The following is a 14,794-nucleotide window of genomic DNA, read 5'->3' on the forward strand; positions in this document are numbered from 1 at the left end:
TGCTCTACACGTGGCCCGTACTCCGCTCATGCCCTGGAGTTCCTGTACTTAAGCATGCAAGACGGGTGCATCTGTGTGCACTCAAAAGCAAATAAAGTAGGACTCGCCTTTCTATGAGAGTACAGTGGTACATTGGGTTACAGACGCTTCAGGTTACAGACTCTGCTAACCCAGAAATAGTACTTTGGGTTAAGAACCTTGCTTCAGGATGAGAACAGAAATCGTGCGGCGGCAGCGGGAGGCCCCATTAGCTAAAGTGGTGTCTAGGTTAAGAACAGTTTCAGGTTAAGAACAGACTTCCGGAAGGAATTAAGTACTTAACCTGCAGTACCACTGTGTTTTCCACTGTTTTTACTGGTTTTTAAAAATTTTGTAATCTGCTCTAGGAGATTCGGATTACAGTGGTACCTCGGGTTAAGCACTTAACCTGAAACTGTTCTTAACCTGAAGCACCACGTTAGCTAATGGGGCCTCCAGCTGCTGCCGCACCGCCAGAGCACAAATTCTGTTCTCATCCTGAAGCAAAGTTCTAAACCTGAAGAACTATTTCTGGGTTAGCAGAGTTGTAACCTGAAACTTATGTAACCCGAGGTACCACTGTACAGACAGGGAACTAACAGTAATGATGATGATGATGATGATGTTACATTGCTTAACATGCCCCCTCCCCAGTCATGAATACTTGAGGGCACTCCTGGGTCCATCATGGTCACTTGAGGCCCATGTCCAGCTCAGGTTAATTCCCCACCCCACAGACCTTTTGGGACAGAGAAGACATGGCCCTGGTCCTCTCTGCACCAGATGGGATGGTGGCAACGCTCTCTGTGTGGAACTGCCTTGAAGGCGACTCTGGGAACTGGCCCAAAATGCAGCAGCCAGATGATTGGTTGGGCTCCCTCTCTTAATGAAGGACTTTGCACTCCTGCCTCTTTGTCCAAGGAGATCAAGGATCTACCCCTCACGGAGTCCCCTCCCCCACAACAAACACATTGGATTCCTCTTTTAAAACAGTTGCACTGGTTGTTTCCATTCCAGCAGGACCTCTCCTGCTCTCAGTGCCTTGGCTTGTGAGACCTCCAGTGGTGCTTTCATGGAACTATAGAGGTGGATGGCACCCCAAGGATCATCTAGTCCAACCCCCAGCAATCTCAGAGGCCACGCTTGCATCTGGAGGAACTAAGTGTTAGAATATTTCCGTTCCATCGTAAGGGACAGGCATGATTGTTGTGTGTCACATGCCTGTTTACACTCCAGCACAGCTTGCTGGGAACTTCTGTTTGTGTACAGTGGTACCTCAGGTTACAGAGGCTTCAGGTTACAGACACCGCTAACCCAGAAATATTACCTCGGGTTAAGTACTTTGCTTCAGGATGAGAACAGAAATTGTGCTCCAGCAGCGCAGCGGCAGGAGGCCCCATTAGCTAAAGTGGTGCTTCAGGTTAAGAACAGTTTCAGGTTAAGAACAGACTTCCAGAACAAATTAAGTACTTAACCGAGGTACCACTGTATAGCTTTTGCTTATGCTGTCTTGCTTTGGACATGAGGGAGAGCAGAGATGATTCCTTGGTCCTGATGTGTGCTGAATAAACTGCTTGTAAATCTGCTCACATATGCCTCTCCAGCCACTTCTCTTGTGCCTTTACTCTGCTGAGTGTGCATGCCCAGCTTCTGAAGCTCAGGTTGCAGTTTCATGCTGATCCAAGGGCTGGAGATCGCCCAGCACAGCTGGGGGGCTGCCATTTGCCCCCAATTCCTTGGCTGCATCCCAACACTAAGCACTGGAGGAGAAAATGAGCCCTGCAGGATCAGGCCAGAGGGCTCCCTCCTAGAGGGGAGACAGAGCAGAGGAGCCACCCATCACCCTGTCCTCCTCCTCCTCCACCACAGATTGGCCTCCTCCTCTTTTAAACCACCTTGATTGGTGGCCTCTGCCTCTTGTGGGAGGGAGTTCCACAGGTTTACTCTGCCCTGCAAGAGGAAGCGCTTTCTCTTCTCTGCTCCCCTTCCTTCCTTCCTTCCTTCCTTCCTTCCTTCCTTCCTTCCTTCCTTCTCCTTTCACAGGTGAGGTTTTAGGGACCAGGGTATATTTCATGTCCGAATGTTTCTATCTGCGGACAACCTCTGTTATACAAGGGGACTGATCCATACATCTGAATGGGGTTTATTTGCATGCATTTCCCCGAGACCCCTCCCCAAGGGGCCAGCAGCTCATCCATGCAAAGGAAGAGCAGAGCTGCCGCCCTCCTGCGACCCTCCGCGCCCTGACTTGCCCCCCTCTCGCCATGCAGCGCTGGGACCCCCGCTCTCCCCATGGGCCCTATCCTGGGAGAGAGGGGACTCACCGGATCCCAGCAGGCGCCCCCAGGCAGCCTCTGCGGAGCCGAACCAACGGGACCCAAACGCGCCCGACTTCTTGCAGGAAAGGGAGGGGTTGGGCTTTCGCTCTGGAGGACCTGCCCCCCCCGTCTTACTTTCCTGTCTAGGAATCCAGCTCGTTTCCGTTTAACCCTTGGCAAGCCGAGCGCACCCAACTCACCCTCTCCCTCTCCCGAGAGCCGGAGCATCGCGCACCAATGGCATCCCGAGAAGGCGGAGGAGGAGAGGTTTATGGATTACTTCCGGCAAGGGATACCTTCAGTTTTGGACAGCAGCTGAACGGCCCCCTAACAGCTGCCCCCTGAAGACGGGTCCTAAGAAATCTTCACTGGCTCCCGGTCCGTTTCCGAGCACCATTCAAAGTGCTGGCGCTGACCTTGAAAGCCCCAAATGGTCTCAGCCCAGAAGAAGGGGAGGAGCGTCTCCACGTCCATCGCTCAGCCCGGACACTGAGGTCCAGCTCCGAGGGTCTTCTGGCAGGTCCCTCATTGCGAGAAGTGAGGTTACAGACGGCCTTCTCGGTTGTCGTGACTGCCCTGTGGAACGTCCTCCCACCAGATGTCAAGGAGACAAACCTCCATAGACGCCTAAAAGCACCTCCGTATCGGGAAGCTTTTAATATTTCATGTTGGGTTATGTTTTCTTCTATCCTTTTGTAAGCTGCCCAGAGAGGCTGGAGCAATCCAGTTGCATGGGTGGGGTACAAAAAAAGTTGCTGTTGTTGTTGTTGTTAGACACCCAGCTTTTGATAGGGCTGCTTCGTTCTGTGCTTTTGGACTCCTATGTGGGCTTATGGTTCTGGTGCTTGTGGATCTCATGGGATTTCATGTCTTGCCATTATAAATGCACGGGGAAAAGTGCATTTACACAGACACATTTCCGCAAAAAGATCCAAACTCAGGCATGTAGCCGCAGGTGATACAATAGGAGCCTTTCTGCAAATGGCCTTTGCAACACAACTCACTGGGTAGTAACAAAGTATACACGTTTGCCTCTTTTCAACGGATGCTTTCGCTTAGCCCCGTTTCCTCAATGAATCCACCCATTTCTTGATGAGATGTAACTTCTGCCAGGAAAACCTGAGCTGAAATAGGAAGGAGAGCAAAACAGCAGCCCTGTCTGACCCCAGTCAGCCTCCAGATTCCCCCAGTCACGTGGCAGGAGATTCTTCCTGAGCCCCCCCCCCTCCGTGAGATGGGTATGACATCATGGATGATCCAGTGATGATCCATATGATCCAGTGATGATCCACATGATCCAAGCAGACTGGGCCAAAGAGCAGATCTCTATGCCTGAATGAAACGGGTCTGCGGTGATGGATTCTGGAGTCAAGAAATCCGCCCTTTCCAATGATCTCTCAGGCTGGCCGGGAGAAGGCAGGGAGCAGGAATCGTCAGGCATCCCGATTGACAGACAGACTTGTCATGTTGCCCAAACATGAACTAGGAGTCTGATCTGATTTCCGTGTACAACGCATTTTGTGGCGCAAACGGAGATGTTTTTGGGATGCTCTCTCAGTGACGGGGGGGGGGGGCTACTTTCTGAGGGTGTCCAAATTGCAACGCGCTCTAGTTCTGGGCTGCTTCACTCCTTACACGGGGGGGGGCTCTGCGCGCAAACAGATCAACAGCTGCCTTGCTTTCTTCCTGGCCTCATTTTGTTACCTCTGACGGAGACACAAGGGATGAATTTTACCTGGGTGTCGGGGGGGGGCGTGTGTGCAATAGCCCAAGCCCCATTTTTTCCGTAACACAGGAGTCACAGAGCCCAACCCGCTGCTCAATGTGCACCAATCCCTAAAACGTGGAAAGGATCTAAGATCATGGCGTGGGGGGGCGAGGGGGGGGAAAGGATTTTGCAATGTAAACATTGTAGGGGGGGACCCCACTTTGCAGCTGAATTGCCGGGATCAGCCCCTCCCCCGCTCTCCTCATCCCCATAAGGAAGAAGGGAGGGGGGAAACCTTCCTCTCCTTCGTCCCCCTCAATTCCTCCCTTCCCGGTACATCCTCCTCTCACCCCGCGCCCACAACCCCAAATCCCTCCACCATGCGCTGCACCTCTTCCTCCTCCTCCTCTTCCCCGCAATCCGGCTTCTGTTTCCGAAATGAGCGGAGAGAGCCCCCCTCCCAAACTGCCTGCTTTTCCCGCAAGTGGAGCTTCTGCGCCGGATTGCTGCTCTGCGCCGTAGCTCTAGGGGCGCGCGCTTTCGGAAAGGGGAGGAGGATGGGAAGAGGAGGATCCCCGCCCCCCGTGGATGTTGCAGGAAAGAAATGAGACTCGGGAGCGAGGACAAAGAGGTAAAGGGGCAGCGGGGGAGGAGAGGGGAGAAAAGGACCCAGAGACCCCCGCCAGCTCCCCAAAGCGACTTCCGTGGGCCCCATCAGAAGGGCCTGGATCCCTACACGTGTGCTGCGAAGGGGGCTTTCCTTGGCCACTTAGGCGCCTTGGCAGCGGCAGACATGACCCTAACCATATAAGGCGCCAAGGGGGGGCTCTGGGTGCAGGGGAGACTCTGGGACAGAGGGAGGGAGTCGAGGAAGTGGGGAGGGGGAGCATCCTTGGGGCAGGGAAGGGCAGCATTGGGGAGGGGGAGGAAGACCAGTCTTTGGGGAGACTTCTCCATGGTGGCGCCTGCAGGGATTCTCCAGAGGGGCCGCCTTGGCTTCTCCCTCCCTCCCAGGAATCGGCCACCCCTTCAAGGCGACCAGAGAGGGATCCCTGAAAAGTGGGGAGTCGTGTCCCCCCACCCCTTCCTTCCTGCAAGCTCCATCCTCTTCCCACCCCATAAGCCCCCATAAGCCCCTGCCCTGTCCAGGAAGAGGGGAGGGGGGAGGCCTTCTCAGAAGCGGCTCTTTGTTTCCGCAATCCCACCCAGGAAGCAGCCAGAAACCTTTTCCTCTCTCTCAGGCTTCCATCTTTAAGTGTCTTTTCCACTGCCTGGTGCATTGAGGATGAGAATAATGTACACCTCATAACAACTTATTCCACCACCTGCTCTCAGCAGAAAGGAAACTCCCTTATCAGCTAAAATGTTCCAGCTAGAGAAAACACCAGCTTTGAATCACACAGAGTAAAACCACCAGAACCTTCTTGAAGCAATAGACCAGGAATGATTGATCTCTCTACATTAGATCAATACTTTTCTATGCCTGAAAAATGCAAGTATGACACTTTAAAGGTCAGCACCAACAGTTTGTATTGTGCTTGAAAATGCGCTGGGAGCCAGGGAAGATCCTTTAGGACCAGTGTTATGTGGTTTCCGTGGCTGCTCCCAGTTACTAGTCCAGCTGCCACATTCTGGATTAGTTGCAGTTTCTGAGTCACCTTCAAAGGTAGCCCCATGTAGAACACATGGCAGTAGTCCAAACTGGAGATAACCAGAGCATGCACCACTCTGGTGAGACAGTCCGAGGGCAGGGAGGGTCTCATCCGGTATACCAGATGGAGCTGGCAGACAGCTGCCCTGGACACAGAACTGACCTGCGCCTCCATGGACAGCTGTGAGTCCAAAATGCCCCCCAGGCTGTGCACCTGGTCCTTTAGGGCCACAGTTACCCCATTCAGGACCAGGGAATCCTCCACATCTGACTGTCATCCAGGGACAGTACTTCTGTCTTGTCAGGATTCAACCTCAATCTGTTAGCTGCCACCCATCCTCAAATCACCTCCAGGCACCAACACAGAGCATTCGCCGCCTTCACTGGTTCCAATTTAAAAGAGAGGAAGAGCTGGGTATCACCCACATACTGGTGAACACCCAATCCAAACCCCTGATGATCTCTCCCAGCAGCTTTGTATAAATATTTAAAAGCATGGGGGAGAGGATGGAGTTCTGAGGCACCCCACAAGGGAGCACCCAGGGCTCAGAACACTCATCACCTAACACCACTTTCTGGACATGGCCCAGGAGGATACCATGGCCAAAGGTCTCCAAAGCCGCTGCTAAGAGATCCAGCAGAACCAGGAAACAGCTTTCCTCTCAATATCTATCCCATTGGAGATAATCAGCCAGGGCAGTTCAAGTCCCATGATGAGGCCTGAGTCCCCATTGGAAGGATCAGGGTGGCAGGAGCTTTCCTGGTCCTGCACCCCCAAAAGCTTCAGCCACAATACTTTTATTAGCTTTCAAGGGGCCACCAGATACTTTGTCTATTCAAATACTCTTACAGTGACGTATGATGCACTTCTGTTTTCCTTGTTCCACATCGGAGAGACTTTGATACACAGGTCTGAGCTCATCTCTCCACCTGAAACTTCTGTGTTAGCAGCAATGGAAGCCTGGGCAGTGTGTTTGGGGGTCCTGGGCTGCCTAGACAACTAGACCCCCTTCTAAGCCTGGCTGATATGGTCCCAAGGAAAGCAGAACAGTATGTTTGGCACCAGCTTGGCTGCAGGAGTTGAATGAAGAAGGTGTGCAGGGCACTATCCAAGCATCTTAGAGACTCCACTCAAGATTTGTGTAGGTTTTCCTCCATAGCATTTTCTTCTCCTGAAGATAAGTCATGAGGCAGCAAAGTTTAGGATCAGAGTTTTCCTTCTCAATGGGCTCCCTTCCCTTTCCTCTGCAGGATGGGAAGAATCTGCCTTCTTGACTGTGGGATTCACTGTTGTTCTCATCCTCTCCATCCATCAGGGCCTGCCTTCACCTGCAGCAGAATTCCCCAACCCACCAAGGATTTGAGACCCAGCAGATATCCTCACCTGGTTTAGCCGGCCAGTTGAAGCTGTTCCTGGGATTGTGGCCCCTGTTGCATGCTGACAGCTTCTGGAAGCCACAGGTGAGAGCTGAGTGCAGGGTGGCGACCAGTGGTGGATAGATTACCCCATAAGGTGCATGACATTTCCCCCACCAAAGGTACCGCCGCTCCTCTAACACCCCAAGACATTGTATAATTATGATACTTAAGACAAATCAGGAATAAATTCTTGTCTCCAGAGATAACACAACTTCAGCGCATCAATGAATCAATACCATATATTCAAGGCTGAAGTTTCCACTAAGTACAGTTATCCCTTTGCCTTGAATATCCAGCTTTGTCAGTGCCAGATTAGGATAGTTCTGTATCAGCAGAGGGGCACGAGATCAGGCAGGACATCAACATTATAAAGAACCATTGGGGTGGGGTGTTTCCAATTTGCCAGCTGCTTTCTTTCTGCTTCTCCTGCTCTCTCCATGCAATGCAAGGCATGTAGATGGTGGTCCATCTCCAAGAACAGGAGCTTCCCTGAGCACCCATTCAGCTGACCCCAAGCACCAAGCCTGGTCACTAGTTCTCTGACTGACCCAGACCACAGTCCCTGGAGAAGATGTAGACCTTGGTCTCACATAAAGTCCACTTGGACCTCCTGAGGCCAATGGGACTGTGCAGGTGATTCATTAAGAGACAGGGGTGGATGGAGGATTATCATCATCATCAACCTTTTATTTGACCGTCAGTCAGAAAAAAGTACATTTGTCAATACACAGTTAAAACATCCAGGAAGATTTTAGAACTTAGCCAACACTAAAATGGGCTAAACAGATAGCCCCATATCAATACAGTCAATTATAGTCTTGCGACGCTTAAAAGCTAAAAAAAGAAATTTGGCCACCAAGGAAGGTATAGCTCTAGTGACATTATTCAGCAAGTGTAAAACCTGGTTTTCTCCGGGTAGGAAGCTAAATTGACATAGGAGTGGGTCTATAAAATTTTGTCTGAGCTCTGCATAAGAAGGGCAAGTCAAGAGAATGTGTTCGGTGGACTCAACCACACCCATGGCACAATGACAGGTTCTCTGGGCGTATGGTACTCCCCTGTACCTTCCCCACAATATCGCAGAGTCAAGGACATTTAATCTAGCCGCTGTAAGAAGTCTGCGGTATTCCACATAGTGGATTTCTGCAAGGTAGGGGGCTGGTATGGTCCGATAAATCTGGTCCCCTAGAAACATCCCTGGTTTTACCTGGGCTATGTCCTCTTGTCTGGCAATGTCACTCAGTCTCCGGGAGATCACAGCTCTAGCTTGATTGTACGTCACAGACTCAAAGTAAAGGTGAGACAATCTGCAGGATTGAACCTCGTTAGTGACCTCCCTTTCCCACAATGATTGGAAATCGTCCCTCAATATCAAGGGGGCAATACCCACTGGTTTAAAACAAAGCTTGAGCCATAGCCAGAGCTTCGTCTTCAAGGCCACATACCGTAGAGCTTGCCAGCCGACCTCTAATCTCATAACCGCACCCGCTACCGAGGGGGGAATCCTAAGGATGGCTCTAAGGAATCACGTTTGGATAGAATCCAGTTTCAAAAAATCCCTACGGGAGCCTAAAGAGATGCCCACCAAAAGAAGGGGGAGGACTTTCATTTGAAAGAGTCTCAAAGCTATCTTCACTGATTGAGCCTGATTCTTAGCATATAGAGATCTAATCTGGGTGGCTGCTTTAGATGCATTAGTTGTTATATAGTCTCTATGGGCCTGAAAAGACCTATTTGACCGTATTACTTGTCCCAGATATTTAAAGCAGTTAACCTGCTCTAGGGGGGTCCCGTTCATCGGCCATCGATGGAGTCTCGGTCGGGCAGAGAAGACCATGATCTTGGTCTTAGCATAGTTGGGTTGGAGCTCATGCTGATCACAGTATTCATGTAGAGCTTGCAACATTCTCCTCAGTCCAATAGGGGATCTGGCAAGAAGTGCGGCGTCATCCGCATACAGAAGAACATTCAGAGATCGGCCTGCTAATTTGGGGGGGGTGAAAAGCATCATTGGCCATGTGAGTCACCAGTGAGTTAATGTAAAAGCTAAACAATGCTGGGGCCAATAGACAACCCTGTCTTACCCCTCTAGTGGTGGTAACAGGGTTGGAGACTAGGCCTTTATTGTCTAGCCCGATTCTCAGAAAGGTGTTTGTATGGAGGCTGATAATCAGATGAAGGAGACGACGATCGATCTTTGTAGCAGCCAGTTTTGTCCATAGCTGCTTTCTAGAGATTCGATCAAATGCCTGCTTAAGGTCAATAAAAGCCACATGAAGAACCTTTGGGGCTTTGCCGGCATACTTTTCCGCCAGGTGATTCAAGGTTAATGTTTGGTCTGTGGTAGATCTTCCAGGGCGAAAACCCGCCTGTTCATCGGCAATGATATTGTCGTCCTCCATCCATTTCGATAGTTTGTTTAGCAGGTACCCCGAGTAAATCTTCCCAATGACGTTTAGCAAGCTGATTGGCCTAAAGTTGCTTGGCTCTGTACGTGGGCCTTTCTTATGTATTAATACAATCAACGCAGAGCTCCAGCTTGAGGGAAATTTTGCTGTTTTGTTTATATGCGTGTAAAGTGCTGCTAAAAGTGGGATCCACCAATCTTTATTTGCTTTGATGGCATCAATGGATATAAGGTCATCACCCCCTGAGGCCAATGGGACCGTGCAGGTGATTCATTAAGAGAAAATTTTGGTCTTCTCGAATGGTTGGAAATTAGAGAAATGGAAAATAAGAGGGCAGGAAATCCAACAAGTGAAAATCTATAGGTATCTGGGAATCTTATTCCAGAGCAATTTAGGGTGGGCAAATCATCGCACAAATGCCATAAAACAGGCAAAGTGCACCTCATCAGCTGTTGCCCGTTTTTATTATCAGAAAGGCAATCAATTTATTCCTGCGGCCAATCAGATATTCCAAACAAAAGTGCAATCCCAGATATTCTATGGAATCCCGCTATGGGTCCAAGCATATAATAGTGATCTAAAAAAGATTCACTCCAGCTTTCTGAGACGTATTCTTGGACTCCCAACTGTGATCAAATATGAAACAATGTGTGCAGAAATAGGCATACACACAATGGAATATTGGGCCTGGTCCACCTCAATAAAGTACTGGTTACGCTGCCATTTTCGCTGCCCTCCATCAAGTCTGCTCGCTGATTTGCTCAAAGACACCTACAAATCAAGATGGTATCAGTACCTCGAAAAAAAGATTGAATCTTTAGGCATCGAGCTGGAGCCCCTGTACAATTCTAATGAGCAATACATTTTCCATAATATCCTAACTAGACTAAAGGATGTCGAGAGGCAAAATATTATGGCAGCTGTAAACAAAATTTGTTCGCCCATATTCTATGATTTAAATATCTTAGATAGCAGAGCCAATTACGTCACCAAATTAATAATTCCAGCCCAACGTAGGGCCTTTATGCTGGCCCGTTTGAATGTTTTTCCCTCAGCATTTGTCAGGGGAAGATATCAAAACATCCCCAGAAACAAGAGATTCTGCAGATGTTTTATGAATGTCCCGGACACGGTAGAGCACATCCTCTTTCAGTGCCCATTGTACAGTACGCTCCGTCAACGCGTGCTGTCCCCTCTTTTGGGTGGTCTGGAGCCCCAACAAGGTGAATGTGTGGGATTCTGCCTATCCGACGTTGACCAAAGGGTAACGGCGGGGGTAGCCGAGTTTTTGGTAGTAGCCCTCCAAGGAGCGGGTTAGCAAGGAAAACCACTGATTTTATATGTATATATATATATATGTATGTAGCCAACTGCTGCCTTTCTGTATATATCTCAAGGCTTTTATATGTTACTTTCTCTTTTATCGTTTTATTTGTATAATGCCTAATAAAGGTTTGAATAAGTAAGTAAGATTCATTAAGAGACAGGGGTGGATGGAGGATTATGATGCAGAGGATGGGGAATGTCCAAAGGAATCATGAACCAGAGAAAGAGAGGACTGTTTCTTGGACAGAGAGCAGCTGTATTTCCTGTGAGGAAACAATTGATTTGGAAAGGCTGTATTCCAAGATCATGCTGCTTTATTAATGATGATTGAGAATTACGAAAGGTTGCTGATGCATTACTATCATTTGACATCATTGCATCTTCATTTCATAAAAACTGGGAACATGGGTAGGAGGCAGGGGAATATAGGAAATGTTGAAATAAGAAAAGCTGCTAATGGCGTTTGATGTGCTCTCTTTCCCTTTGTTCTCTTCCTTGAAACCAAAATAGGATTTCCTTTCCGCCCATTCTGAAGAAGGTGATACAGAAGACAGTCAGAATTCTGGGAGATGGGGAACATTCTGTTTCATTAGGAATAGCCATTAAAATGTGTGAAATGTGGAATATGCTTCACTGAATGAGCACACATATCTCACATCAATGAACTCAAACAGGGGAGAAACCATTTAGAGGTATGGAGTATGGAAAAAGTTTCACTGACAGTGGAAAACTTAGAACACATCAACGGACTCACATGGGCAAGAAACGATTTCAATGCACAGAGTGTGGAAAGAACTTCAGTCAGAGGCGACACTTAAATTTACATCAACGGACACATACAGGTGAGAAACCTTTTAAATGTATGGAGTGTGGAAAGAGCTTCAGTCAGAATGGAAACCTTAGAAAACATGAACAGACGCACGCAGGGGAACAACATTTTAAATGCATGGAGTGTGGAAAGAGCTTCAGTCAGAGTGGACAGCTCAATAAACACCATTGGACTCACACAGGAGAAAAACCATTTGAATGTATGGAGTGTGGAAGGAGCTTCAGTTTCAATGGAAACCTTAGAACACATCAACAGACTCACACAGGGGAGAAACCATTTAAATGCATGATTTGCGGAAGGAGCTTCAGTTTCAATGCAACCCTTAAAAGACATCAATGGATTCACACAGGGGAGAAACCATTTAAATGCATGGAGTGCGGAAAGAGCTTTAGTGATAATGGAACACTTAGAAGACATCAACGGACTCACACAGGGGAGAAACCATATAAATGTATGGAGTGTGGAAAGAGCTTCAGTCACAGTGGACACCTCAATATACATCAACGGACTCACACAGGGGAGAAACCATTTATATGTATGGAGTGCGGAAAGAGCTTTAGTGGTAATGGAAACCTTAGAAGACACAAACGGACTCACACAGGAGAGAAACCATTTAAATGTTTGGAGTGCGGAAAGAGCTTTAGTGACAATGGTAAACTTAGAACACATCAACAGACTCACACAGGAGAGAAACCATTTAAATGCCTGGAGTGTGGAAAAAGCTTCAAGCACAGTGGACAGCTCAGTAAACACCATTGGACTCACACAGGAGAAAAACCATTTGAATGTATGGAGTGTGGAAGGAGCTTCAGTTTCAATGGAAACCTTAGAAGACATCAACAGACTCATACAGGGGAGAAACCATATAAATGTACGGAGTGTGGAAAGACCTTCAGTCAAATTGCGCACCTTAGAACACATCAACGGACTCACACAGGAGAGAAACCATTCAAATGCATGGAGTGTGGAAAGAGCTTCAGTCAGATTGGAAGCCTTAAATTACACCAACGGACTCACACGGGTGAAAAACCATATAAATGTATGGAGTGTGGAAAGAATTTCAGATTTAGTGGAACCCTTAGAACACATGAAGAGACTCACATAAGTAAAAAACGATTTAAATGCATGGATTGTGGAAAGTATTTCAGTCAGAGTGCACACCTTAGAACACATCAACGGATTCACACAGGGGAGAAACCATTCAAATGTATGGAGTGCGGAAAGAGCTTCAGTGACAGTTCAAGACTCGATTTACATCGACGAACACACACAGGGGAGAAACCATTTAAATGTATACAGTGTGGAAAGAGCTTCAGTCAGTTTGGAAACCTTAGAGCACATCAACGGACTCACACAGGGGAGAAACCATGTGAATGTATGGAGTGTGGAAAGAGCTTCAGTCAGATTGGAAACTTTAGAATACATCAACAGACTCACACTGGGGAGAAGCCATTTAAATGTATAGTGTGTGGGAAAAGCTTCAGTTTCAATGCAAACCTTAGAACACACCAGCGGACTCACACAGGAGAGAAACCATTTCAATGTATGGAATGCGGAAAGAGCTTCAGTCAAACTGCACACCTTAGAACACACCAACGGACTCACACAGGGGAGAAACCATATAAATGTATGGAGTGCGGAAAGAGCTTCAGTCAGAGTGGACACCTCAATATACATCAACGGACGCATACAGGGGAGAGATCATTTTAATGAATGCACTGCGGAAAAGTTTCAGTAAGAGTGAAAATCTTAGAGGAAGACATCTACAGACACAGAGGGGGGAAAGCACTTATGGCTTCAGTCAGAGTGAAACTCTTGATTTACGTCAACAAACTCACACAAGAGACAAACCACATAAATGTCAGGAAGAACTTAAGGGTAGAGGTTCAGTCCTATTGGAAGTCCTACATCAACAGAGCCAGTGTGGTGTAGTGGTTAAGAGCCATAGACTTGTAATCTTGGGAACCGGGTTCGCGTCTCCACTCCTCCACCTGCAGCTGCTGGGTGACCTTGGGCCAGTCACACTTCTCTGAAGTCTCTCAGCCCCACTCACCTCACAGAGTGTTTGTTGTGGGGGAGGAAGGGAAAGGAGAATGTTAGCCGCTTTGAGACTCCTTCGGGTAGTGATAAAGCGGGATATCAAATCCAAACTTTTCTTCTTCTTCTTCATGGTCAGGAATAACTTTAAGAGCTGAGGCCCTACAAACCAACAACAAACTCAAAGATGAGAAGCAGTTTAGATGGAAACATCGCAGAAAGTGCTTTAGTTACAATGGAGTGTTTATGAAACATCTAGGGAGATCTAAAGGGGAGAACCCTGTTAGATGTATGGAGTGCTTATATGTAAAACTGTATAGTCATGAAATAATGAAGGTAATGTCTCACAACAGTGATTATAATTTTATATGTAAAGTTCATTTTGATAGAGAGGGGGAATCTAGATTGCTGGTGATGAGGATCAGGGCTTTGTAAAGCAATTGATATTGCAATACACCGTGAATCACAGTGTGTGTTTCTGGGATGTGCCTGGAAGCAGCGGCAGAAAGTTTTTCTTCATGAAGGCCCCGCAGATGGCGAGTTGCTGACTTCCCTCCCAGACGACAGGAAGCGAAACACACACCTCCATTGCCCTGCGTCCTTCCAGCCTCTTTCCTCGCTTGCTCCCTTCTGCCGGTGTGTGTTCCTGACCTAGATATCCTGTGTGCTGTATTTTTTAATGGCTGAAACTGGATTTGCTCTCAGAAACAAAGTTTTGTGCCTCACTGGGGACCCAGTGAGAACTGTATGCTTTGAAAGCTCAGTAAAGTATTACTGAAGAAGTCCTGCTGCCTCTGTGTGTGTTTTTGACCTCAGTGTGGGACTTGCTCTACATGTGGCCCCTACCCCGCCGATACTTGGCTCATGCCCTGGAGTTGCTCTACTCAAGCATGGTCGATGGTATCAAAAGCCGCTGAGAGATCCAGCAGAACTAGGAAACAGCTCTCACTTTGTCCCTAGACCTCCGGAGACTCCTTTTGCATTTAGAAGTGCTATTAAATGTTGCTTCCAGTGCACAAAATTTTATTCATTCAGCATAGGCATTTCTTGCCTTGCATCACTATCAAAAGCTATACTGGC

At 48.1% G+C, this 14,794-nt stretch overlaps 2 protein-coding genes across 11 annotated transcripts in view; both read left to right on the forward strand.

The window, feature by feature from the left end:
- The window catches only part of LOC128421998 (zinc finger protein 782-like), a 115,088-nt gene that overhangs the window by 83,333 nt on the left and 16,961 nt on the right, over window positions 1-14,794 (forward strand). For 2 of the 10 annotated variants that reach the window (XM_053405438.1, XM_053405433.1), the window contains exon 2: window positions 7,012-7,156. The exons of the other annotated variants lie outside the window; for them this stretch is intronic. The gene's annotated coding sequence lies outside the window, so the exon portion shown is untranslated. The remainder of the gene's footprint in view (window positions 1-7,011; window positions 7,157-14,794) is intronic. 10 annotated transcript variants of the gene reach the window in all.
- LOC128421977 (zinc finger protein 160-like) overlaps window positions 4,510-14,794 on the forward strand; it is a 79,954-nt gene continuing 69,669 nt past the window's right edge. Inside the window, exon 1 of the mRNA XM_053405389.1 lies at window positions 4,510-4,675. The gene's annotated coding sequence lies outside the window, so the exon portion shown is untranslated. The remainder of the gene's footprint in view (window positions 4,676-14,794) is intronic.

The sequence above is a fragment of the Podarcis raffonei genome, chromosome 10 (assembly GCF_027172205.1).
Source record: "Podarcis raffonei isolate rPodRaf1 chromosome 10, rPodRaf1.pri, whole genome shotgun sequence".
NCBI classification, from domain to species: domain Eukaryota; kingdom Metazoa; phylum Chordata; class Lepidosauria; order Squamata; family Lacertidae; genus Podarcis; species Podarcis raffonei.